This window comes from Palaemon carinicauda, chromosome 23, assembly GCF_036898095.1.
Source record: "Palaemon carinicauda isolate YSFRI2023 chromosome 23, ASM3689809v2, whole genome shotgun sequence".
Classification (NCBI taxonomy): Eukaryota; Metazoa; Arthropoda; class Malacostraca; order Decapoda; family Palaemonidae; genus Palaemon; species Palaemon carinicauda.
In genome coordinates this window covers 83,504,496-83,529,495 of record NC_090747.1, presented here as the reverse complement: position 1 = coordinate 83,529,495, position 25,000 = coordinate 83,504,496, and the positions used below count along the sequence as shown (strand labels likewise).

Below are 25,000 nucleotides of genomic sequence, written 5' to 3'. Positions count from 1 at the left end.
GAATTATGTAGACGGCGTGAAATGTTAATTTTTGTTGACGAGGTGAAATATTGATTTTTGTAGACGGCGTGAAATGTTAATTTTTGCTGACTAGGTAAAATGTTGATTTTTGTAGACGACGTTAAATGTTAATGTTTTTTGAAGAGGTGAAATGTTAATTTTTGTTGATGATGTGATATGTTAATGTTTGTAGACGAGGTGAAATGTTAATTTTTGTAGACGAGGTGAAATGTTAATTTTTGTAGACAAGTTGAAATGTTAATGTTTTTAGACGACGTGAAATGTTAATTTTTGTCGACGACGGGAAATATTAATTTTTGTAGACAATGAGAAATGATAATTTTTGTAGATGAGGGGAAATGTTTTTTTTTGTAGACAAAGTGAAATGTTAATTTTTTACACTCAGATCTTCCTGGACAGTTCGGTTGTAGCTTAGCTAGTAATAATAATAATAATAATAATAATAATAATAATAATAATAATAATAATGTAGACGCCGTGAAATGTTAAATTTGTAGACGAAGTGAAACGATATTTCTTGTAGACGAGGGGAAATGTAAATTTTGTAGACGAGGTGAAATGTAAATTTTGTAGACGAGATGAAATGTTAATTTTTATTTCATATATGCGATTTAAGACATTATCAGACGTAAAAGAGCTACAGTGCACTATTATTTCATGATGAAGATAGCATTTATTTCAGAAAATGTCAAACAATATTCTGGACCGCAATTCCCCTTCAAAAGAGTACTTTGTAATTCGTGGCACGTTGCATAATAGAATTAGCACAAGAAAAAAACAAAATACATAGCAACTACTTTTTGGAGTCCTTTTACTTAACATGAGATATAGGAGTCCCATCTAGGTTGGCAATCTGAATCAAAATCGATCAATAGAGAGAAGCAGATCGTAAATAGGTCCAAATGACAAATGACGGCTTGGAAGCAATGCATGATGAAACGTGAACAGCTGAATCATATACAGTTGCATTGCATGAAGGTTCAAGGTTTAAAGGCCGCTCATGAATGGCAGAGGCAAGGGACAGTGACATTGCCCTCTCAAGCAGGACAATACCCCAGAGACTGACCATATATCATATATCAGCACCCAAGCCCCCTCTCCACCCAAGCTAGGACCAGGGAGGGCCAGGCAATGTCTGCTGATGACTCAATGGATATACCTATAGGCTTCCCCAAACGCCCCAACCTTAGCTCACAAGGATGGTAAGGTTGCAGACACTAATGGCACTAACGAGACTGAGGGGGACTCGAATCCCCCGACTAGCTAACACCAGGCAGAGACGTTACCAATCAGGCAACAACAACCCAAGATTAGTATTAGACTCGAATATATTGAAGGTACAAAGGAAGGAAATATTTGTGAAGAAGGAAAAAAAATCATCTGATGAGCAGTGTCAAGTGTTTAGTCATCAAGAACAATAAAAAGTAGAGCAACTTAAAAAAAAAATGCAACATTGAGTTCGTTGAGAGGAGATAAAAGATAAGCCGAAAGTCTTAAATCAAACTATACTGATTAATTTAGAGAGGTCAAGTGCGATATTAAAGATTTTATAAAATCCTATGCCCCCTGTGGCCGCGGGGGCATAAAAACAATTAGAATAGCGCCAACGTTATCCCTGCGTGTCGTAAAAGGCGACTAAAAGGGACGGGATGAGGGGGCTGGGAACTCCCTCTCCTGTATAAAAATCCTACGAGGCATCGACAAAGAGATGGAGCTGGGGGGAGAGTGACTGCTCCCCGCACTCTAGTTTTGGGGTGTTTGAATGTGCGTGGATATAGTACGATAGAGAGCAAAAGATGTGAGATTGGAAGTATGTTTAGAAGTAGAAGGATGGATGTATTAGCCTTGTGTGAGACAAAGATGAAAGGAAAGGGTGAAGTGATGTTTGGTGAAATGTCTGGTAGAGTGTCTGGGATTGAAAGGGGAAGAGCGAGAGAGGGTGTGGCTTTATTGCTGAGTGAATGGATGACAGGTAAAGTAGTGGAATGGAAGGAGATATCATCTAGGTTAATGTGGGTAAGGGTTAGGTTGGGTAGGGAATGTTGGGTGTTTGTCAGTGCGTATGGGCCAGGTAGTGAGAAAAGTGAAGAAGAGCGGAATGAGTTCTGGAATGAATTAACTAGGTGTGTAGAAGGACTGGGTAGAAGGAATTATGTAGTTGTCATGGGTGACTTAAATGCTAGAGTGGGCGCTGGAGAGGTAGAAGGTGTCATTGGGAAGTATGGCGTACCAGGTGAAAATGAGAGTGGCGAGAGACTGGTAGATATGTGTGTTGAACAAGAGATGGTAATAAGTGCTAGCTTTTTTAAAAAGAAAGATAAAAATAATTATACATGGGTAAGAGTGGCAAATGGAAGAGTAGTAGAAAGGGCATTAATGGATTATGTGTTGATAACTAAAAGAATGTTTGGAAGATTGAAAGACGTGCACGTGTTTAGGGGTATGGCTAACGGTATGTCTGATCATTTTTGGTGGAAGGAAAATTAGTTGTAGCAAAAGAGTGGGGGAATAGAGTAGGTGGATGTAAAAGGGAGCTAGTGAGGGTTGAAGAGCTAATAAAACCGGGGGTAAATGGTAAATATCAGGAAAGGTTGAAAATGGCATATGACGAGGTGAGAGTAAGAGAAACTGGTAATTTAGAGGAGGAGTGGAAGTTAGCAAAAGAAAATTTTGTTGGGATTGCAAGTGATGTATGTGGCAAGAAGGTTGTTGGAGGCAGCATGAGGAAGTGCAGTGAATGGTGGAATGAAGGAGTGAAGGTAGAAGTGGAAGAGAAAAAGAGGGCTTTTGAAGAATGGCTGCAGAGTAATAGTATAGAGAAGTATGAAAAATATAGAGAAAAATGTGGAAGTAAAGCGCAAGGTACGTGAGGCAAAGAGGGCAGCTGACCTGAGGTGGGGTCAGGGACTGGGTCAGTCATATGAAGAGAATAAGAAGAAGTTTTGGAAAGAAGTGAAGAGAGTAAGGAAGGCTGGCGCAAGAATTGAAGAGACAGTGAAAGATGGAAATGGAAGGTTGTTAAAAGGAGAGGAGGCAAGGAAGAGGTGGCCGGAATATTTTGAAAGTTTGCTGAATGTTGAGGATAATAGGGAGGCAGATATGATTGCTGTTCCAGGTGTTGAGGTGCCAGTGATGGGAGATGAGAATGAGAGAGAGATTACAATAGAGGAAGTGAGGAGAGCACTAGATGAAACGAGAGTAGGAAAAGCATCTGGTATGGATGGTGTGAAAGCTGAGATGTTGAAGGAAAGGGGTGTGACTGTACTTGAATGGTTGGTGAGATTGTTTAATATGTGTTTTGTGTTGTCAATGGTACCAGTAGATTGGGTTTGTGCATGTATTGTACCACTATATAAGGGTAAGGGAGATGTGCATGAGTGTTGTAATTCAAGAGGTATTAGTTTGTTGAGTGTAGTTGGAAAAGTGTATGGTAGAGTAATGATTAATAGGATTAAGGATAAAACAGAGAATGCAATCTTGGAAGTACAGGGTGGTTTTAGAAGAGGTAGGGGTTGTATGAATCAGATTTTTACAGTTAGGCAGATATGCGAGAAATATTTAGCAAAAGGTAAGGAGGTGTATGTTGCGTTTATGGATCTGGAGAAAGCATATGATAGAGTTGATAGGGAAGCAATGTGGAATGTGATGAGGTTATATGGAGTTGGTGGAAGGTTGTTGCAAGCAGTGAAAAGTTTCTACAAAGGTAGTAAAGCATGTGTTAGAATAGGAAATGAAGTGAGTGATTGGTTTCCGGCTGAGACAGGGATGTGTGATGTCGCCGTGGTTGTTTAACTTGTATGTTGATGGAGTGGTGAGAGAGGTGAATGCTCGAGTGCTTGGACGAGGATTAAAACTGGTAGGCGAGAATGACCATGAATGGGAGGTAAATCAGTTGTTGTTTGCAGATGATACTGTACTGGTAGCAGACACAGAAGAGAAGCTTGACCGACTAGTGACAGAATTTGGAAGGGTGTGTGAGAGAAGGAAGTTGAGAGTTAATGTGGGTAAGAGTAAGGTTATGAGATGTACGAGAAGGGAAGGTGGTGCAAGGTTGAATGTCATGTTGAATGGAGAGTTACTTGAGGAGGTGGATCAGTTTAAGTACTTGGGGTCTGTTGTTGCAGCAAATGGTGGAGTGGAAGCAGATGTACGTCAGAGAGTGAATGAAGGTTGCAAAGTGTTGGGGGCAGTTAAGGGAGTAGTAAAAAATAGAGGGTTGGGCATGAATGTAAAGAGAGTTCTGTATGAGAAAGTGATTGTACCAACTGTGATGTATGGATCGGAGTTGTGGGGAATGAAAGTGATGGAGAGAAAGAAATTAAATGTGTTTGAGATGAAGTGTCTAAGGAGTATGGCTGGTGTATCTCGAGTAGATAGGGTTAGGAACGAAGTGGTGAGGGTGAGAACGGGTGTAAGAAATGAGTTAGCAGCTAGAGTGGATATGAATGTGTTGAGGTGGTTTGGCCATGTTGAGAGAATGGAAAATGGCTGTCTGCTAAAGAAGGTGATGAATGCAAGAGTTGATGGGAGAAGTACACGAGGAAGGCCAAGGTTTGGGTGGATGGATGGTGTGAAGAAAGCTCTGGGAGATAGGAGGATAGATGTGAGAGAGGCAAGAGAGCGTGCTAGAAATAGGAATGAATGGCGAGCGATTGTGACGCAGTTCCGGTAGGCCCTGCTGCTTCCTCCGGTGCCTTATATGACTGCGGAGGTAGCAGCAGTAGGGGATTCAGCATTATGAAGCTTCATCTGTGGTGGATAATGTGGGAGGTTGGGCTGAGGCACCCTAGCAGTACCAGCTGAACTCGGTTGAGTCCCTGGTTAGGCTGGAGGAACGTAGAGAGTAGAGGTCCCCTTTTTTGTTTTGTTTCATTTGTTGATGTCGGCTACCCCCCAAAATTGGGGGAAGTGCCTTTGGTATATGTATGTATGTATAAAATCCTATAAAGACGATTTCTAAACATAAGTAAGGCAGGAAAGAGAGTTTTTTTTTTTCTGTAAGGAAAAGGTCGGATTCAAAGTTGAGAAAGAAACAGATTAGTTAAATCTAAAATACCTCACATTATATAAGAAATTAAATTAATAGAAAGTTGATGTGAATGTTTGTGTAATTGCTTTTATTAAGGATAGATTGAATAAATGTTTGCTTTCAATCGCGTACGAAATACCACTTTTTGAAAAAAAGGCGGCAGAACACAAGAAAGATGTCGTTCGTGGAGCCTTTGTATCTATTCTAGTGAGAGGGGTCTAAAGCATCCTACGGACTTGAGCTGAGATTATGAAGGATTCCATATGAGTGGAGATAATTCAGGACAAAGAAATTACCTTATATTTGATTTTGCTGAGAATTTCATTGACACATGTTTGTAATTCTTTGGAATTGGAAACGAAATTGTACATCAAATTTCATCACAGTGACAAAAACCTTTTTTATTTTTTAACAATTATAGTGTCTAGTTTCGTAATAAACTATATGTAAGTTGTTTGAATAGCAGCGTGAGAGGTTAGAAATAACCCAGTCCTCTCTCTCTCTCTCTCTCTCTCTCTCTCTCTCTCTCTTTCTCTCTCTCTCTCTCTCTCTCTCTCTCTCTCTCTCTCTCTCCTAGAAAGTAAAAAAAATTCAAGGGTTTGAAAAGCAAAATGTTACAAGAGAGTAGGGATCATAAATTTCTCATGAATTAAGTCTTTCCCGCAGTGAAGCAAACACCTCCCATTTTGAAAATAGGAGAAAGGCTCTTTGGCCCTTTAATTTAAGGAATTGTCAATGTTACAAAAGTTGTAATATGTGGAAGTAGTCGTTTAAGGGGAATGTTAAAATGACGGAAACGAGGAGGTAGATTCGACACTCAAAACAGCAAGAAATTATTTGGAAGTAAATGAAAGGTTCGAAAGTAGGCTGAATCTCAAGTATATTAAATTTTGGTGCATAGCAATGAGAACCAGAAATATTGGTTGGGTGCAGGGTGTAAGCTTTTAAGGTAATTACCATATTTTGAAGTAATTTGCATGGGTTCAAGAAAACTTTGTAAGGTAATTTCTGTTTTACTATCTTCAAATTTAATGACATCGGAAAAGTTTAAGGTAATCTAAGGTAAAAAGCAGCAGCATCTAAGTAGATAAGGGCCACATGATCAAGTTTAAACCCTGGCGGGGTGTCCAATATTATTTGCTTTGATTGGTACATAGACTTGCGATTATTACTCCCACATCATTGGAAACCCTCAGCTTGATTTATGTTGTTTATGGTATGTATTAGAAGTAGGATATGTTTTTGAAGAGCAAACTCTCAATATACTTTTAAGAAAATAGATGCTTTCATTTCGTACCTTTTCACCTACAAACAGATTTAATGTCATATTACTTGAAATGATTTAGTAAGGAATGTCTTTTTTAGATTCAGATTTTCTTTTACTGTATGTGTTTGTGTGTGTGTGTGTGTGTTTGTGTGTGTGTGTGAGAGAGAGAGAGAGAGAGAGAGAGAGAGAGAGAGAGAGATTTAAAGGATAGGTTGCATAGAAATATTATTTCAGGACCTGAAATACAATATTTTAAAAAGAGCAACCCCATTTTATTTTTAGATTCCTTCACAATAAAGCGTGTAGTGGAGTTGCGTCCAGGAAAGCGAATCGTTTTGCGGAATCTTGGCATAAAAAAAAAAAAGTGTTTGAGCTCTGTATAAAGTATTTCAAGAAACGGACAATCAAAATGGGATAATCTGAAGAGGCAAAAGTCTATTGTATATCAACGCCCTACACATTCCAATTCATGTGGCAAAGGTAAAATGAAAAAGAATCTTATTCATGTCAGGCCTTCAAGTAAAAAAATTGACAAATATTATCCTCTCTCTCTCTCTCTCTCTCTCTCTCTCTCTCTCTCTCTCTCTCTCTCCGGTCCTTTGTATCCCATTTCCCCTCTTTCCCTCTTTCTTTCACTCTCCCCTCCTTGTCGGTTCTTTCTTCCCCTCTTCTGTGTCCATGACCCCGTCGACTGGAAGAACTGCGTGTGCGTGCGCGCGCGTGTGCATCTGTGTGTGTGTGTGAGTGTGTGTTTGACATGAGACATTTACATTTTAATATAAAACCTGGCCCATCCAATGAAAAGGTTGTCAGGCTGTCATTTTGCGATGGCAGCTGACCGAAATATTCCGCGTGCGTTGCCTTTGCGATAAAGTTGTTTAAATTGTCAGTTACCGAGACGACATGTATTATAAACTGAATTTTTTGAAGATATTGGATGCCACGAAAGCGCTTCTTCCTCCTCTTCTACCTCATAACCTCCCCCCCCCCCCTCCCCCATACCCCTCTCTCTCTTCCTCTTCCTCACAATCTGGTATTTATGTCTCATGCGCATTTGTATTTTTTATTCCATATATACTGTGTGTATATATGTATACTATAAATGTAATAGCATTGTATTCATGTATATACAGATTTATATATATTGTATATGTACTGCGTGTATATATATATATATATATATATTTATATATATATATATATATATATTGTATATATATATATGTATATATATATATATATATATATTTATATATATATATTGTATGTATATATATATATATGTGTGTGTGTGTGTGTCTCATATGTTCATGTTTATACATATATTATATACACATGTATATACGTATGTATATGTATATATATATATATATACATATAGATATGTGTACGTTGGAAAATGTGTATGTACTGCACGTCCACTCAAAAAAACATATTCAGACAAGTATCTGAAATTTTTGAGAAATGGTTTTCTCCTTGAATTCTAATTGACACAGAATTTCATTTTCAGGCATTTTTTTTTCTAGTGAATCGTTTAAAACCAAAGAAAACAAAATTCTAATTTATTTTTGGTTTTAGGGACAGGTTTTAATCCATTGGCATTTTCTGTACTCAATCTCTTTGTTTCGTTTCTTCCTGTTCAGTAATGGATCATTAAATTAGAATTAGAAAGTTGCTTTTGATGCTTTTCCTATTTTCCAGTATAGCAATGCAATAACTGCATTGACATAAGCCGAATGATAAAAGATTAAAAATCTTCTGTGTTTGAAAGTTTATAAAGAATTGTAATTTTAAATGTTTGAAATTATATCAAGAATTGTTATCTTATGAAAGTGTATGAAAGTATATCAATAATTGTAATCGCATATAAGTGTTTGAAAGTATATCAAGAATTCTAACCTGATATAAGTGTCTGAAAGTATGTAGAAATTTTTGTATGTGTCTGAAAATATCAAGAATTGTAATCTTATGAAAGTGTCTGAAAGTATATCAATAATTGTACTCTTATGAAAGTATCTGAAAGTATATCAAGAATTGTAATTGTATATAAGTGTTTGAAAGTATATCAAGAATTGTAATCGTATATAAGTGTTTGAAAGTATATAAGAATTGTAATCTTATGAAAGTATCTGAAAGTATATCAAGAATTATAATCATATATAAGTGTCTGAAAGTATATCAATAATGCCTATCGTATATAAGTCTGAAGTATATGAAGAATTTTAATCTTATTTAAGTATCTCAAAAGATATCTATATTTGTGAACCTGAGACAATCTTCTTTTTATCTGAATCTTTAATTAGATATGTTATTTTCATGAATTTTTTTTCAAATGTTTCCTGCTTCATGAATCAAAAGGAAGACCTTTTTTGTGACAAACGGAAATGCTTTCAGTCTTCATGGTATTAAGGCTTGACGTCGAAAGCGCTGGGTTTGTAAAACTTGATTATCTGCCTGAGTTCCTGATATATTGAGACGTTGCCAATTTTATATATTTTTTTCTATGAATTTCCTTTTTGGAAAGATGTTTAATGCCGAAATTGCATTCTGCAATAATCCACCTTATTACTGAGGATTTTTTTTCTCTTCTCTCTCTCTCTCTCTCTCTCTCTCTCTCTCTCTCTCTCTCTCTCTCTCTAAAACGGTGCTTTGTAACTTCTTTCTCAATTCTGGTAATGCAAACGAACTGAATAATGTATGGCTACTATCGGCTCATCATTAGTTAACGTCCTCACCACCTGTGAAAACCAATTTCCTATATATTTCTTTTCAGGCTGCTCGAAGGAAGACGACTGTACTTGTTTTTAGTCTCTGCTCACGTTCTCCGGTTGAGCTAAAAGGCGCCGTGACGTATATGAAGAACGAATAAATGGATAGGAAGGTAAGTAGAGAAACTGATTTATAATCGTTATTATTCAACATGACAGCATGTTTATATGGAACTTGTAAATTGGGTTATTAATTTTTTCCTTGGCAAACTTGTGAAGAATGGAAAACGCTTATGTGATCAAATTAGAAGACCTTGCGATAGGTATTTAGCCTTAAGCTTTTGAGTATAAGGCAACCTCATCACCTACAAGGGGCTATAGGCCTAAAAGGTCACGATGGCTGAACGATGCAGCCCTCTGCTCATTTTTGATAGGTTTGGGGAGCGCTCCTGGCAGTAGTAGCCGTCAGTCCACCGTGTTACAAATAGGTATTAGAGAGCCCATTAGGGTCAAGGCAGGTTGCTGAGAAACCAATATCCAGTATCCTTTAGGCACCATCCTGTCTAAAGGAAAAAATAACCTATGTGCTCGTGCGTGAGCAAAAGTCTTCTATTATTTCCTTATTTCCTTTTATCACTGGGCTATTTTTTCCCGGTTGGGGCCATTGAGCTTATAGTATCTTGCTTTTCCAACTAGGGTTGTAACTTGTGACTGGCCAGACAGTCTACATTGGATCCTTCTGTCTGGTTACGGTTCACTTTCCCTTTGCCTACACATACACCGAATAGTCTGGCATATTATTTACAGATTCTCCTCTGTCCTCATATACTTGACAACACTGAGAATACCAAACAATTCTTTTCCTCTCAAGGGGTTAATCACTGCACTGTAATTGTTCAGTGGCTACTTTCCTATTGGTAAGGGTAGAAGAGACTTTTTAGCTATGGTAAGCAGCACCTCTAGGAGAAGGACACTCCAAAATCAAGCCATTGTTCTCTAGTCTTGGGTAGTGCCATAGCCTCTGTACTATGGTCTTCCACTGTCTTGGATTAGAGTTCTCTTGCTTGAGGGTACACTCTGGCACACTTTTCTATCTAATTTCTCTTCCTTTTGTTTTGTTTTTAAGTTTTTTTATAGTTTATATAGGCTATGTTTATTTTAATGTTGTTACTGTACTTAAAATATTTTATTGTTCCTTGTTTCCTTTCCTCACTGAGCTATTTTCCCTGTTGGGATCCGTGCGCCTATAGCATCCTGGTTTTCCAACAAGGGTTGTAGCTTAGCAAGTAATAATGATAATAAAAATAAAAGTAATTTCTCTCTAACCTTGTTCACCCTGCAGTAAAAGACATTATATATTGGGACATTTTAGCCACAGTATACACACATTTATATATATATATATATATATATGTATACATATATATGCGTATATATATATATATATATATATACATATATATAACCCTTTTAGAATTGGAATAACTGAACGTGGTGAAAGGGTTTCTCTTTTGGCATGATCAGCAAAGCCGTACTAGTTAAGGCCACCCATACTAGGCTGGTTTTTTTGTGAGCGATCAGATAAGGTCTCCCACCATCACCAACCCGCCATCGCCAGTCCGCAGAGGACAGCGTGGTGATGAAAATTGCCCAAACCCCAGACATGAATAAGGACATGTATGAGTGCTTTGTCGTACAGTGGACTAGAAACTGCTGAATTCGCTATTAATGTAAATATATATATATATATATATATATATGTATATATATATATACTTTATATATAAATATATATATATATATATATATATATACATATATATATATATATATATATTATTAGCAGCTAAACTACAACCCTAGGTGGAAAAAGCAATATTCTATAAGCCCAAGGGCTCCAATTGGGGAAAATAGCCCAGTGAGGAAAGGAAATAAGGAAATAAATAAACGATGTGAGAAAAAATTACAGTATATATATATATATATATCATATATATATATATATATATATATCATATATATATATATATATATATATACACTCATGCATGAGTGTTTGTGGATGTGTGTACGAATAGGTATTAGTTTGTATACCCTTTTATCTAATTGCATACATTATCCAAATTTAGAAGAGCTCATAACTAGGCCTACTTGTTTTTGAAAGAAGCCTTGCTTGCTGTTAGCATCAGATGTTAAGATTTTAAGCTCTGCTGCGAACAAAATCTTGAAATTGTTCACAATTTCTTTTATATTCCGGCAGTGTTAATTTTCTTTATATATGTTTTGTCTCTTAAAAGAAAATGGCTTGTTGGAGTCTTCTCTCCCCCGTGTGTTTGGGCTTTGTCTTTTTTAATGTAAATTATGAATACATGCGTATGTTTAATTTGCCGATAGAAAAATTAAATTGCATGTTACATCAAAAATATATTTTTATGCAGTTAGTTTTTTAATTTTTCGCACACGCATAGTTTATAAATCTGAATTGGATGCATACAATATCTATTTCATGAAAACTATGTTTACATTAGATTTTCCTTTAATTAATTTTTTTAGTTGTCTTGAGAGGAAATTAATACACATATTTGAAAGTAGATTTTAACAATTCTTTTGACTGGCCAGTAAATCACCGAAGATTGTTCACCTAAGTTTTGAGTGGAGTTTTTTTTAACTGGCCAACAAATCACAGAAGATTGTTCACCAAAGATTTAAGGTGAGGGTTTTGAAGACTGACCTACAAATCACCAAAGATTGTTCACCCAAGTTTTGGTTTCAGGTTTTTTAAAACTGGCCAACAAATCACCGAAGATTGTTCACCCAAGTTTTGAGTTCAGGTTTTTTTAAAACTGGTCAACAAATCATCGAAGATTGTTCACCCAAGTTTTGAGTTCAGGTTTTTTAAAACTGGTCAACAAATCACCGAAGATTGTTCACCCAAGTTTTGAGTTCAGGTTTTTTAAAACTGGTCAACAAATCATCGAAGATTGTTCACCCAAGTTTTGAGTTCAGGTTTTTTAAAACTGGTCAACAAATCATCGAAGATTGTTCACCCAAGTTTTGAGTTCAGGTTTTTTAAAACTGGTCAACAAATCATCGAAGATTGTTCACCCAAGTTTTGAGTTCAGGTTTTTTAAAACTGGTCAACAAATCACCGAAGATTGTTCACCCAAGTTTTGAGTTCAGGTTTTTTAAAACTGGTCAACAAATCATCGAAGATTGTTCACCCAAGTTTTGAGTTCAGGTTTTTTAAAACTGGTCAACAAATCACCGAAGATTGTTCACCCAAGTTTTGAGTTCAGGTTTTTTAAAACTGGTCAACAAATCACCGAAGATTGTTCACCCAAGTTTTGAGTTCAGGTTTTTTAAAACTGGTCAACAAATCACCGAAGATTGTTCACCCAAGTTTTGAGTTCAGGTTTTTTAAAACTGGTCAACAAATCATCGAAGATTGTTCACCCAAGTTTTGAGTTCAGGTTTTTTAAAACTGGTCAACAAATCACCGAAGATTGTTCACCCAAGTTTTGAGTTCAGGTTTTTTAAAACTGGTCAACAAATCACCGAAGATTGTTCACCCAAGTTTTGAGTTCAGGTTTTTTAAAACTGGTCAACAAATCACCGAAGATTGTTCACCCAAGTTTTGAGTTCAGGTTTTTTAAAACTGGTCAACAAATCATCGAAGATTGTTCACCCAAGTTTTGAGTTCAGGTTTTTTAAAACTGGTCAACAAATCACCGAAGATTGTTCACCCAAGTTTTGAGTTTAAGTTTTTTAAAACTGGTCAACAAATCATCGAAGATTGTTCACCCAACTTTTGAGTTCAGGTTTTTTTTTAAACTAGCCAACAAATCACCGAAGATTGTTCACCCAAGTTTTGAGTTAAGGATTTTTTAAAACTGGCAACAAATCACCGAAGATTGTTCACCCAATTTGTGAGTTGAATGTTTTGAAGACTGGCTAACAAATCACCGAAGATTGTTAACCTAATTTTTGATTTAAGGATTTTGAAGACTTTGCCAACATATCACCGAAGATTGTTCACTCAAGTTTTGAGTTGAGGGTTTTGAAGACTGACCAACAAATCACCGAAGATGGGTCACTCAAGTTTTGAGTTGAGGGTTTTGAAGACTGACCAACAAATCACCGAAGATGGGTCACTCAAGTTTTGAGTTGAGGGTTTTGAAGACTGACCAACAAATCACCGAAGATGGGTCACTCAAGTTTTGAGTTGAGGGTTTTGAAGACTGACCAACAAATCACCGAAGATGGGTCACTCAAGTTTTGAGTTGAGGGTTTTGAAGACTGACCAACAAATCACCGAAGATGGGTCACTCAAGTTTCGAGTTGAGGATTTTGAAGACTGGCCAACAAATCACCGAAGATTGTTCACCCAAGTTTTTAGTTCAGGTTTTCTTAAACTGTCCAAAAAACCACCGAAGATTGTTCACCTAATTTTTGAGTTGAGGGTTTTAAAACTGGCCAGCAAATCACCAAAGATTTTTCACCCAAGTTTTGCGTTGAGGGTTTTGAAGCCTGGCCAACAAATCACCGAAGATTGTTCACCCAAGTTTTGAGTTCAGGTTTTCTAAAACTGGCCAACAAATCACCGAAGATTGTTCACCCAAGTTTTGAGTTCAAGTTTTCTAAAACTGGCCAACAAATCACCGAAGATTGTTCACCCAAGTTTTGAGTTCAGGTTTTTTAAAACTGGTCAACAAATCATCGAAGATTGTTCACCCAAGTTTTGAGTTCAGGTTTTTTAAAACTGGTCAACAAATCACCGAAGATTGTTCACCCAAGTTTTGAGTTCAGGTTTTTTAAAACTGGTCAACAAATCACCGAAGATTGTTCACCCAAGTTTTGAGTTTAAGTTTTTTAAAACTGGTCAACAAATCATCGAAGATTGTTCACCCAACTTTTGAGTTCAGGTTTTTTTTTTAAACTAGCCAACAAATCACCGAAGATTGTTCACCCAAGTTTTGAGTTAAGGTTTTTTTAAAACTGGCAACAAATCACCGAAGATTGTTCACCCAATTTGTGAGTTGAATGTTTTGAAGACTGGCCAACAAATCACCGAAGATTGTTAACCTAATTTTTGATTTAAGGATTTTGAAGACTTTGCCAACATATCACCGAAGATTGTTCACTCAAGTTTTGAGTTGAGGGTTTTGAAGACTGACCAACAAATCACCGAAGATGGGTCACTCAAGTTTTGAGTTGAGGGTTTTGAAGACTGACCAACAAATCACCGAAGATGGGTCACTCAAGTTTTGAGTTGAGGATTTTGAAGACTGACCAACAAATCACCGAAGATGGGTCACTCAAGTTTTGTGTTGAGGGTTTTGAAGACTGACCAACAAATCACCGAAGATTGGGTCACTCAAGTTTTGAGTTGAGGGTTTTTGAAGACCTGACCAACAAATCACCGAAGATGGGTCACTCAAGTTTTGAGTTGAGGGTTTTTGAAGACTTACCAACAAATCACCGAAGATGGGTCACTCAAGTTTCGAGTTGAGGATTTTGAAGACTGGCCAACAAATCACCGAAGATTGTTCACCCAAGTTTTTAGTTCAGGTTTTCTTAAACTGTCCAAAAAAACCACCGAAGATTGTTCACCTAATTTTTGAGTTGAGGGTTTTAAAACTGGCCAGCAAATCACCAAAGATTTTTCACCCAAGTTTTGAGTTGAGGGTTTTGAAGCCTGGCCAACAAATCACCGAAGATTGTTCACCCAAGTTTTTGAGTTTCAGGTTTTCTAAAACTGGCCAACAAATCACCGAAGATTGTTCACCCAAGTTTTGAGTTCAAGTTTTCTAAAACTGGCCAACAAATCACCGAAGATTGTTCACCCAAGTTTTGAGTTCAAGTTTTCTAAAACTGGCCAACAAATCACCGAAGATTGTTCACCCAAGTTTTGAGTTGAGAATTTGAAGACGGGCCAACAAATCACCGAAGATTGTTCACCCAAGTTTTGAGTTCCAGGTTTTCTAAAACTGGCCAACAAATCACCGAAGATTGTTCACCCAAGTTTTGAGTTCAAGTTTTCTAAAAACTGGCCAACAAATCACCGAAGATTGTTCACACCAAGTTTTGAGTTGAGAATTTTGAAGACGGGCCAACAAATCACCGAAGATTGTTCACACAAGTTTTGAGTTGAGGGTTTTGAAGGATATCCAACAAATCACCGAACGTTGTTTACTCAGGTTCTGGCTAGAATTCAGTTTAGCATTTTGAGCCTGATCTTTATCCATCCAGTAATATTCGTAATGTGCGAAGACGCCCATACTTCTTTATACGTCAGGGAATTAATTCGGAACATACGGCTGGAAATATGGATCGGCCCAGGGAAAGCTCTTCAACTCGAGTTTGCTTAGCCCTCAGGTTTTATTTGTCAATAGATGGATTGCCATGAATAGGATGGTGTAGTGAGACTCATGGGATTATGGTCTAAGGACCAAATTTGAAGCTATAGGGGGATCAAATTTTGCATTCTGATTCTTTTTTACTAGAAGATTATAACTTGACCAATTTCCCTTTCGTACCATATTGTGTGGTAGGTCCATAGTTTGCACAGCCGTAATCGTGTGTGGTGTATTCTTTTGATTTCCCTCTCCCTCCCTCTCTCCCCCTCTCCGCAAGTCCTATCCTGTAAAGATCTTATATCGCTTTCAAAGAAAAGAAAGGACAACGAGCCACTCGAAGGCAAGTTTATTTGCTTATTAGCAAAAGCCCAGTATCCGACGAATAAAAGAGGGGACAGGGAGGTTGTCTCCCCATTCTCTTGCACCATTTCTCCTCCTCCCCCCCCCCCCCTTCATCCTCTCCTCCTCCTCCTTACCCCTCCCGCCGCATCCCTCTTGATAGAGAGTAAAAATGAGAAACGTGCTAAATCCAAACACCGAGAAAAGGGGGCGCCTCTATTGACAACAGTGAGTGCAATGTCATTGGATTATTTATTGAAGTTTTGAATAGCCACCTTCTTCCTCTCCCTTCAATCGCACAGGGAGGGGGTTTCAGAGGGAGGAGGTAAGTTAGGCAGGGAGGAAAGAGAAAGGATCAGAGCCTGACTGTTAGGAAGGAAGCGACATGGAGGACTGAGGAGAGGAGCAAATGAAATCCAAATATTAAGCACAAAAGTTCCTCCTGTTTACCCTTCAATCATAGAATGATGCTTTACCTGAGAGGACGATGACGATGATGATGATGATGGTGATGAATATGAGGATGATGATGATGATGCCGTGTAACATCAGCAGCAGGAAGCAGCATCAGTGTTCGGTGTCTGGTTGTGTTAACATTGGGAGGGTTTTTAATGAGAAGGAGCCACGTCGGGGAAAAAAAAGTCCATCTGTTAAATAATAAAGAGGCGAGGCGAATGTCTCTGTAGAGAGAAGAAAAGCCAAGAGACGCGACGCCTAAGCATTGGTAAACATGGTCTCCCTCGATGTACAAAAAGATCCATTGTGTCGAGATAATGGGTCACTCCCCCAACCCCCCCCGACGAATAACAAATATTTTCCAATTTTCGAGAAAATAGGAATGAGTGGAAACTCATTAAGTTTAAAAAAAAAGGACAACAACAAACAACACGGGGGCGACATGAAATGCGAGCGTTGCTTCTTATCACAGGATCAGACGATATAATTGGAATGTGGCGTGAAAGACTTCTCCGGAAAACAAAATGAATGGACTCAATATAATGATTATGTTTTACTATTCAACATTGCATAGTCAACTTTGTCGTTAATTCAAAAACTGTTTTTTTTTTTTTTTTTTTTTTTTTTTTTTTTTTTAATAATAGATTTTTTGTATTTATGTAAACATAAATATATGATTCGCTTTTCACTCTCTCAACTGTTGTGTGAGTTAAGAAATTATTTTGCTGTGATGGAATACTTGTTTGTTTATTTGTCGTTGAGAACCTATAATTCGAAATTAAAGGCTACGTTCTTTGTATATTGGCCAGTATTATTCATAATGTGCATATGTTACAATTATTTGGTTATTATTAATTTGTATATATATATTATATATATATATATATATGTATATATATATGTGTATATGTATTTATGTGTGTGTGTTAATATACATGTATGTACAGTATATATATATATATATGTGTGTGTGTGTGTGTGTTTAATATACATGTATGTACAGTATATATATATATATATATGTGGTGTGTGTGTGTGTGTTAATATACATGTATGTACAGTATATATATATATATATATGTATGTATATATATATATATATATATATATGTATATATAAACACATATATGTATATATAAATATATATATTATTTATATATATACATATATATATATATACATGTGTGTGTATATATATATATATATATATACACGTGCATGTGTATATATATATAAAGAGAGAGAGAGAGAGAGAGAGAGAGAGAGAGAGAGAGCTTGCGTGCGTTTGCACTAGAAATTACCAACTGCTGTTAGTCATTCAGTGCCAGAAGATGAGATTAATAATACTTGGTAATGCAAAACCTCCAGGGAAAACAATATTACAGACTCAAGAGAAAATATTGCAGAATGAACTTTTTTTATATGAAAGTGGGGATGATGAGCAAGGGGAAATAAAAAGTGAAGCACACGCATGCATCCTCTCATATAAACCTGTTGCAGAGATATAGCAACATTCTCCCTTTCAATTGTTCTGTGGCTTACGTCATCTCATGTTCCATTGCCATTCTATACATTCCATTTCATATACAGACAGGAATCTGTCACTTCCATCTTTTATCATCATCATCATCATCATCATTATCTCCTCCAACGCCTATTGATGCCAAGGGCCTGGGTTAGATTTCGCCAGTTGTCTCTATCATGAGCTTTTAATTCAATACTTCTCCACTCATCATCTCCGACTGGAGCCCAGTTAAACGTTTACATCCATCTCTACGTCATCATAATAGTTAATATACTATTTTTCTGACCAGTTACGTTAATCTGTGACATTTTTTATAGTCATCAAAACTTCATCCATAAATACACGAGAGAAACAGAATTATAACACTATGAATTCCCACATAATTTTACACTGAATCAACATCGATCCCCTTCATGTATCCTACTATAAGTTTTTTCTTTGCCAGTTCACCGTTCATCATTGAGACCTCATTTTTATGCCACATGCTTTTTTTTTTTTTTTTTTTTTTATTATTATCTGTTACTTGCAAGCTTCTCACACTATCGTTTTATATCAAGTGTTTGATCCACTCACCTCCCTCTGACTTTCTAAATCATCGCTGGATTTGAATTAGTCCATATTCTTTCCTGATTCAGTTTTCTAACAGAACACCTGTCATAGTTTCCCGGGGGATAAGTATTGTAAGACTAATTCTTTCACTACAACTTTGCTTAATATTGACAATTTTCAATGATATATACCATTAGTTTCATAAGCCACTTTTCTTTATTATATAAATATATATTTCCTTTTTATTTGTTTAGGCTAATATTATATATGTGTGTGTGTATATATATATATATATATATATATATGTTTATGTGTGTATATATATATATATATATATATATATATATATGCTTACAAGTGCATATGTGTGTGTATCCTGTATTTATATATACTATATATGATATGTATATAAATTATTATTTTTTATTTTTAGTTCTTACATTATTTAATGATATTATTTTAGTTGTATTATTGCCCAAAGAGTTCTGCTCCACATGGGATTGGACTAAGTCTTTATTGTAAATCGTATTTAACATTTCTTTGTCCAATAAACATTATCATTATTATGACCCTCAAAGGAACCCCTATAGGTCTCGTCTTTTCCCCTGTAACCTTTCCCTCAGCCAGACTTGACTTCTTACCATTAGGTCATCCAATCAATTATCCCATCACTCCCACCCGCAATTTCTCAATGGCGTCTTTCTATTCTTCGACCTGCTTAATTGACAAGCTTATATTCTAACTATTGATTTTATGAGCATTTTTCAATGAATTCATTCCATTGCTATGTGATTAAATTTCTATAAGAAAATTTATCCGTTTGCGTCTTTCAGTTCAAGATCCATTTGGTAATCATTTTACCAGACTTGTGGTGGCCGATGTGGTAACGTCCCTGACTGGTGAACGCGAAACTGGGGTTCGAGTCCCGCTCAAACCCGTTAGTTTCTTTAGTTGCTGCAACCTCACGATCCCTATATTTTGGAGTTTTGGGGGGAGCCTATAGGTCTAACTGCTGAGCCATTGGTCCTAGCTTGGGTGGAGAGAAGGCTGATCATACGTATATATGGTCAGTCTCTAGGGCATTGTCCTGCTTGATAGGGCAGTGTCACTGTTCCTTGCCTCTGCCATTCATGAGCGGCCTTTAAACCTTTAAACTGGTGGAAATTAATTTCAAATTATTGTTTCATATTTTTTGTCTCGCTATGCTCCTTGCTAACTCGTGCAATCTCGTGTTTCCTGTGGATGATCATTTGTACTTTCCTGCAGCTATTTCCTTATTTCATCTTGCATTAATCTATCTACTTATGTGTCTATTATGCATAAAATCCCTCTAATTATTATTATTGTTATTATTACTTGCTAAGCTACAACCCTAGTTGGAAAAGCAGGAGGCCATAAACCTAAGGACCCCAACAGGGAAAATAGCCCAGTGAGGAAAAGAAACATGGAAAAATAAAATATTTCAATTTCTTTGTTCTTGCACACTTTGATCCATCTTCCCCTTTTTTGTTGTTTTCACTTACTTATTTGCCAGCTCTCGTTGGGCTGGTTACTTTCCTCCTGTTTCTTTTTATTATAATGATTCAATTACTTATAATATTCACTTACCGTCATCACATCTTAAGTAAAAACTACCCACCATATTGCCTTAAGCCACTCCTATCCTTATTATTATTATTATTATTATTATTATTATTATTATTATTATTATTATTACTTGCTAAGCTACAACCCTAGTTGGAAAAGCAGAATGCTATAAGCTCAGGGGCTCCAACAAGGAAATTAGCCCAGTGAGGAAAAGAAACAAGGAAAAAATAAATATTTTAAGAATAATAAAATAAATATCTCCTATGTAAACTATAGAAACTTTCACAAAACATGAGGAGGTGAAATTAAATAGAATAGTGTACCCTCAAGCAAGAGAACTCTAACCCAAGATAGTGGAAGACCATATATATATATATATATATATATATATATATATATATATATATATATATATATATATATATATATATATATATATATATATATATATATATATATTATATATATATATATATATATATATATATATATATATGTATATATATATATATATGTGTGTGTGTGTGTGTGTGTGTGTGTATATATGTATATGTATATATATATATATATATATATATATATATATATATATATATATATATATATATATATATATATATATATATTTATATTCTCCTATGTACTATGAACTAACATTTGACCTTACAAACTCACTACTTTACCATTTTCTCATTGGTAGTTGTACTGTATATTCACTTTCATTATAAATACCTGTTTGGTCTTCTCACATACAATTGGATGAATAAACATTTGAGTATATTATATCAGAACAAGAAAAGTATCAGGGAAAATATCATTTAAGAGTAGTTGTTTTTATATATAATGTTCACAACATTATAAATAGTTTTTCTTATAGTTTTGAATTCTTTAGCATTTTTTATGTAGGGTATGATTGTTGATACTAATAACTAAATGTACAGAATGTTAACTGATTTATTTTGGGGACTTTTTGGGAAGTAAAATGAATTCATACTATTCGATCTTTTTTTCCGAAATATGGAAAAGAAACGATGATAAAAGTGAAAATGTGCAGTTGGGAAATTACATCTCTCGAAGATGAATACGTTGGCATTATTCATAAGGGACAGAGACAAAAACTGGCTATCAATATTCAGCGTTTAGGTATTATCCATTTTCCCGAGCAGTGTTAGGCCTCCGATATCGATATTTACCCGAGGTTCGTTTACGGACTTGCGATAGGACTGAGGGACATATTTTTCATGTTGGTGTTGCGAGGTGCTGGCGGCACTTTATTATCCAACAAGTCAACGGAGATGGAAGATGTAGTTGTAGTAATTGTTTTGGAACAAAAATGGATTTGCTTTGACAATGTCCTTTCAACGCTATACACCCTATTCGTTTACTTTCGAGAAAGATATCCGGTCTGTTTCTTCTTTAATGGTACAAGAATTTGAGTATTGATGAATTTTTTAAGATATTGTGTAATCAATCTATCCTAATGGAATGTTTTCTTTAACTACAATATGCTTTGAACATTGCTTTTCTGCCTGATGAAGTGTCTTTAGGTACTTACTCTCATCTTAATTTGTTGGAGAAAAACTTACCGTCTATCGATTTTTTTTTTTTATCCCTGATCTTTGTGTATGTTACATAAGATTTTTCGTCATTCTCATCATCCTCTGCATTAAGATCTTCCGAGGCTGTATTATCCTGTACCAAGTACTATGTATACAGTTGATTTTAACAGCCATGTCTTCTCTATCATAAGGCTCAATACTACACACTAGGCGTAACGTGATTGGGGAATGATCTCCCTAATCTAGTGAGTGAATCGGTGGAACTTCAGAAGTTCAAACTTGTAAATGCTTTTATTTTGAACAGGTTGACGTAAGTTTTCTTTTAATTGTTTATGTATAGCTAATTTGCTTAAATTTTGTTCGTGATGTCAATATATTTTGTATTTTCCATTATTTCTCACATTTAGTTCATTCGATATATATTTCCTTTCTGCACTGGACTGCTTTACAGTGTTGGAGCCCTGGAGCTTGTAGTGTGTGTGTGTGTGTGTGTGTATACATACATACATATATATATATATATATATATATATATTCTTATTCTTCCCAGCTTCAGCCCTCCTCGGGGTCACAGAATTTAATGAGTATTTTCAAGCTACCTGTGTCTTGTACCATTTCCTCCCATACTTGTGTCTTCCTCGTATCATCACTTCTTTTGTCTCGTCTTTCGTTCTCTTGTTACCAGGGGACCATACCATCTTATATTGCTGTTTATATATATGTATGTATATATATATACTGTGTATGTATATATGTATATATATGTATATATGTATATATATGTATATATGTATATATATATATATATATATATATATATATATATATATATATATATATATATATATATATATATATATATATATATATATATATATAATGTGTGTGTATCTATGAGTAAGAGAGAGAGAAAGACTAGAAAAAGAAAATCAACCCATAATCACTTGATCTGTTTTGCAAGAAAAATGTTACACAATATATATATAAATTTATATATATATACATATATATATATATATATATATGTGTGTGTGTGTGTGTATAGGCCTATATATATTTAAACATCAGTGTCCTGCAGCTGAGTGGTGTCCAGCCTTGCCTTGTCAGTTTGAGCTACCTTTTTAGGTTTGTCCGTAAAAACTTCACATTGGACCTCTCTTCTTCTTCTTCTTCTTCTTCTTCTTCTTCTTCTTCTTCTTCTTATTATTATTATTATTATTATTACTGTTGTTGTTGTTGTTGTTGTTGTTGTTGTTGTTACGAGCTAAGCTACAACCCTAGCTGGAAAAGCAAGATGCTATAAGCTCAAGGGCTCCAACTGGGAAAAATAGCCCAGTGGTTTATAAAAAGTTATGGTTAGTTTTAATGAGTAACAGAATGTTCAAGAGTTGAAAATTATACCAATAAACACAAAGATCAAATGAAGAGCCACTAAAGACCGTGAAATGGTGTGACAGTTAATTTTTCTTTAGTGACATAGTTTCGATAAACATAAAATTTTATCTTTGCCGGGATGCAAAAGTGAAATATAAATGAAATATCGTGAAGAAATCATGATTGGAGAGGAGGGAGATGGAGATATTTGAGGATTTAACTAAGAAAAATCTAGTCTGCATCAGAAATCGAACAATTAAAATGAAAACAAATATTAGAAATGTTTGAGAGAGAATTATAAATGCCAGTGGAGACACCAACCACGCAGCTTCAGGAACTGAATTAAAATAAGTAGAGAATTAATTTATATGTTCCCCCTTGCATATGGATTAGCTTCAACTACTCAGCCGTGAGCTCTTGAAAGTCGTCAGAATTGAGGAATAAAGAAGGTTCTAGAAATACAAATTTTCCATTTCTGCCCAAATTTCAATTATCTACTCTTAGATTCTGTTAGAAATATAAAAATGTGTTGTTGTCCACCTTACATTTTCAAGTATCGTGTCTGGTAATTTATTATTATTATTATTATTATTATTATTATTATTATTATTTCATAAGCCACAACCCTAGTTGGAAAAACAGGATGCTATAAGCCCAGGGGCCCCAACAGGGAAAATAGCCGAGTGAAGAAAGGAAAAAGGAAAAATAAAATATCCTAAGAACAGCAACAATATTAGAATAGATATTTCCTATATAAACTATAAAAACTTTAACAAAGCAAGGGGAAGAGAAATAAGATAGAATAGTGTGCCTGAGTGTACCCTCACCCAAGAGAACTCTAACCCAAGATAGTGGAATACCATGGTACAGAGGCCATGGCACTACCAAGACTAGAGAACAATGGTTTGATTTTGGAGTGTCCTTCGCCATTCTGTTACAAAATCGAGTCGGTTTATTCATTCATTTGTCTGTGTGTTTGTCTATCTGTGGACAAGATTACATCAAAACTACTCGACAGATTTTAACGAAGTTTTCACCTTCAGATAGATCTTAGTTCATGAACGAACCCATTAGATTTTATAGATGATCCGGATCCAGATATTGAATCTGTATGTACCTTTTTCGCTATTTTAAAGATAACAACAAAAGAAATAGATGTATTTTGACGAAATTTCTACCATAGATAGATCTTAGGATTATGGTCAAACCCATTAAATTTTGGAGATGATCTGGACCCGGATATTAGATCCGTATTTGCATTTTTCTCTATTTTAAAGATAACGTCAAAACAAATTGACGTATTTTGACGAAATTTCCACCACAGATAGATCTTAGGTCATGGACGAACACATTAAATTTTGGAGATGATCCGGATCCGGATATTAGATCCGTATTTGCATTTTTCCCTATTTTAAAGATAACCTCAAAACATGCTGACGTATTTTGACGATTTTTCTACCACAGATAGATCTTAGGTCATGGACGAACCCATCAAATTTTGGAGATGATCCGGATCCGGATATTAATATTTGCATTTTCCCTTATTTTAAAGATAACCTCAAAACATGCTGACGTATGTTGACGAAATTGCTACCACAGATAGATCTTAGGTCATGGATGAACCCATTAAATTTTGGAGGTGATCCGGATCCGGATATTAGATCTTTATTTGCATTTTTCGCTATTGTAAAGATAACTTTAAAACAAATTGACGTATTTTGACAAAATTTCTACCACAAATAAATCTGAGGTCATGGAAAAACCCATTAGATTTTGTAGATGATCCGGATCCGGATGTTAGATTCATATTTGCAGTTTTCGCTATCTTAAAGATAACGTCAAAACAAATTTACGGATTTTGACGAAATTTCCACCATGGATGGATCTTAGGTCATGGAAAAACCCATTAGATATAGTAGATGATCCGGATATTAGATCCATATTTGTATTTTTTGCTATTTTAAAGATATCGTCAAAACAAATTTACGGTTTTTGACGAAATTTCCACCACAGATAGATCTTAGGTCATGGAAAAACCCATTAGATATTATAGATGATCAGGATATTAGATCCATATTTGTATTTTTTCGCTATTTTAAAGATATCGTCAAAACAAATTTACGGTTTTTGACGAAATTTCCACCACAGATAGATCTTAGGTCATGGAAAAACCCATTAGATATTATAGATGATCAGGATATTAGATCCATATTTGTATTTTTTCGCTAT

General features: G+C 35.5%; 1 protein-coding gene across 1 annotated transcript in view; it reads left to right on the top strand.

Moving 5' to 3' along the window:
- The window catches only part of LOC137616977 (uncharacterized), a 561,322-nt gene that overhangs the window by 131,406 nt on the left and 404,916 nt on the right, over positions 1-25,000 (top strand). Inside the window, exon 2 of the transcript XR_011039536.1 lies at positions 9,091-9,198. The gene's annotated coding sequence lies outside the window, so the exon portion shown is untranslated. The remainder of the gene's footprint in view (positions 1-9,090; positions 9,199-25,000) is intronic.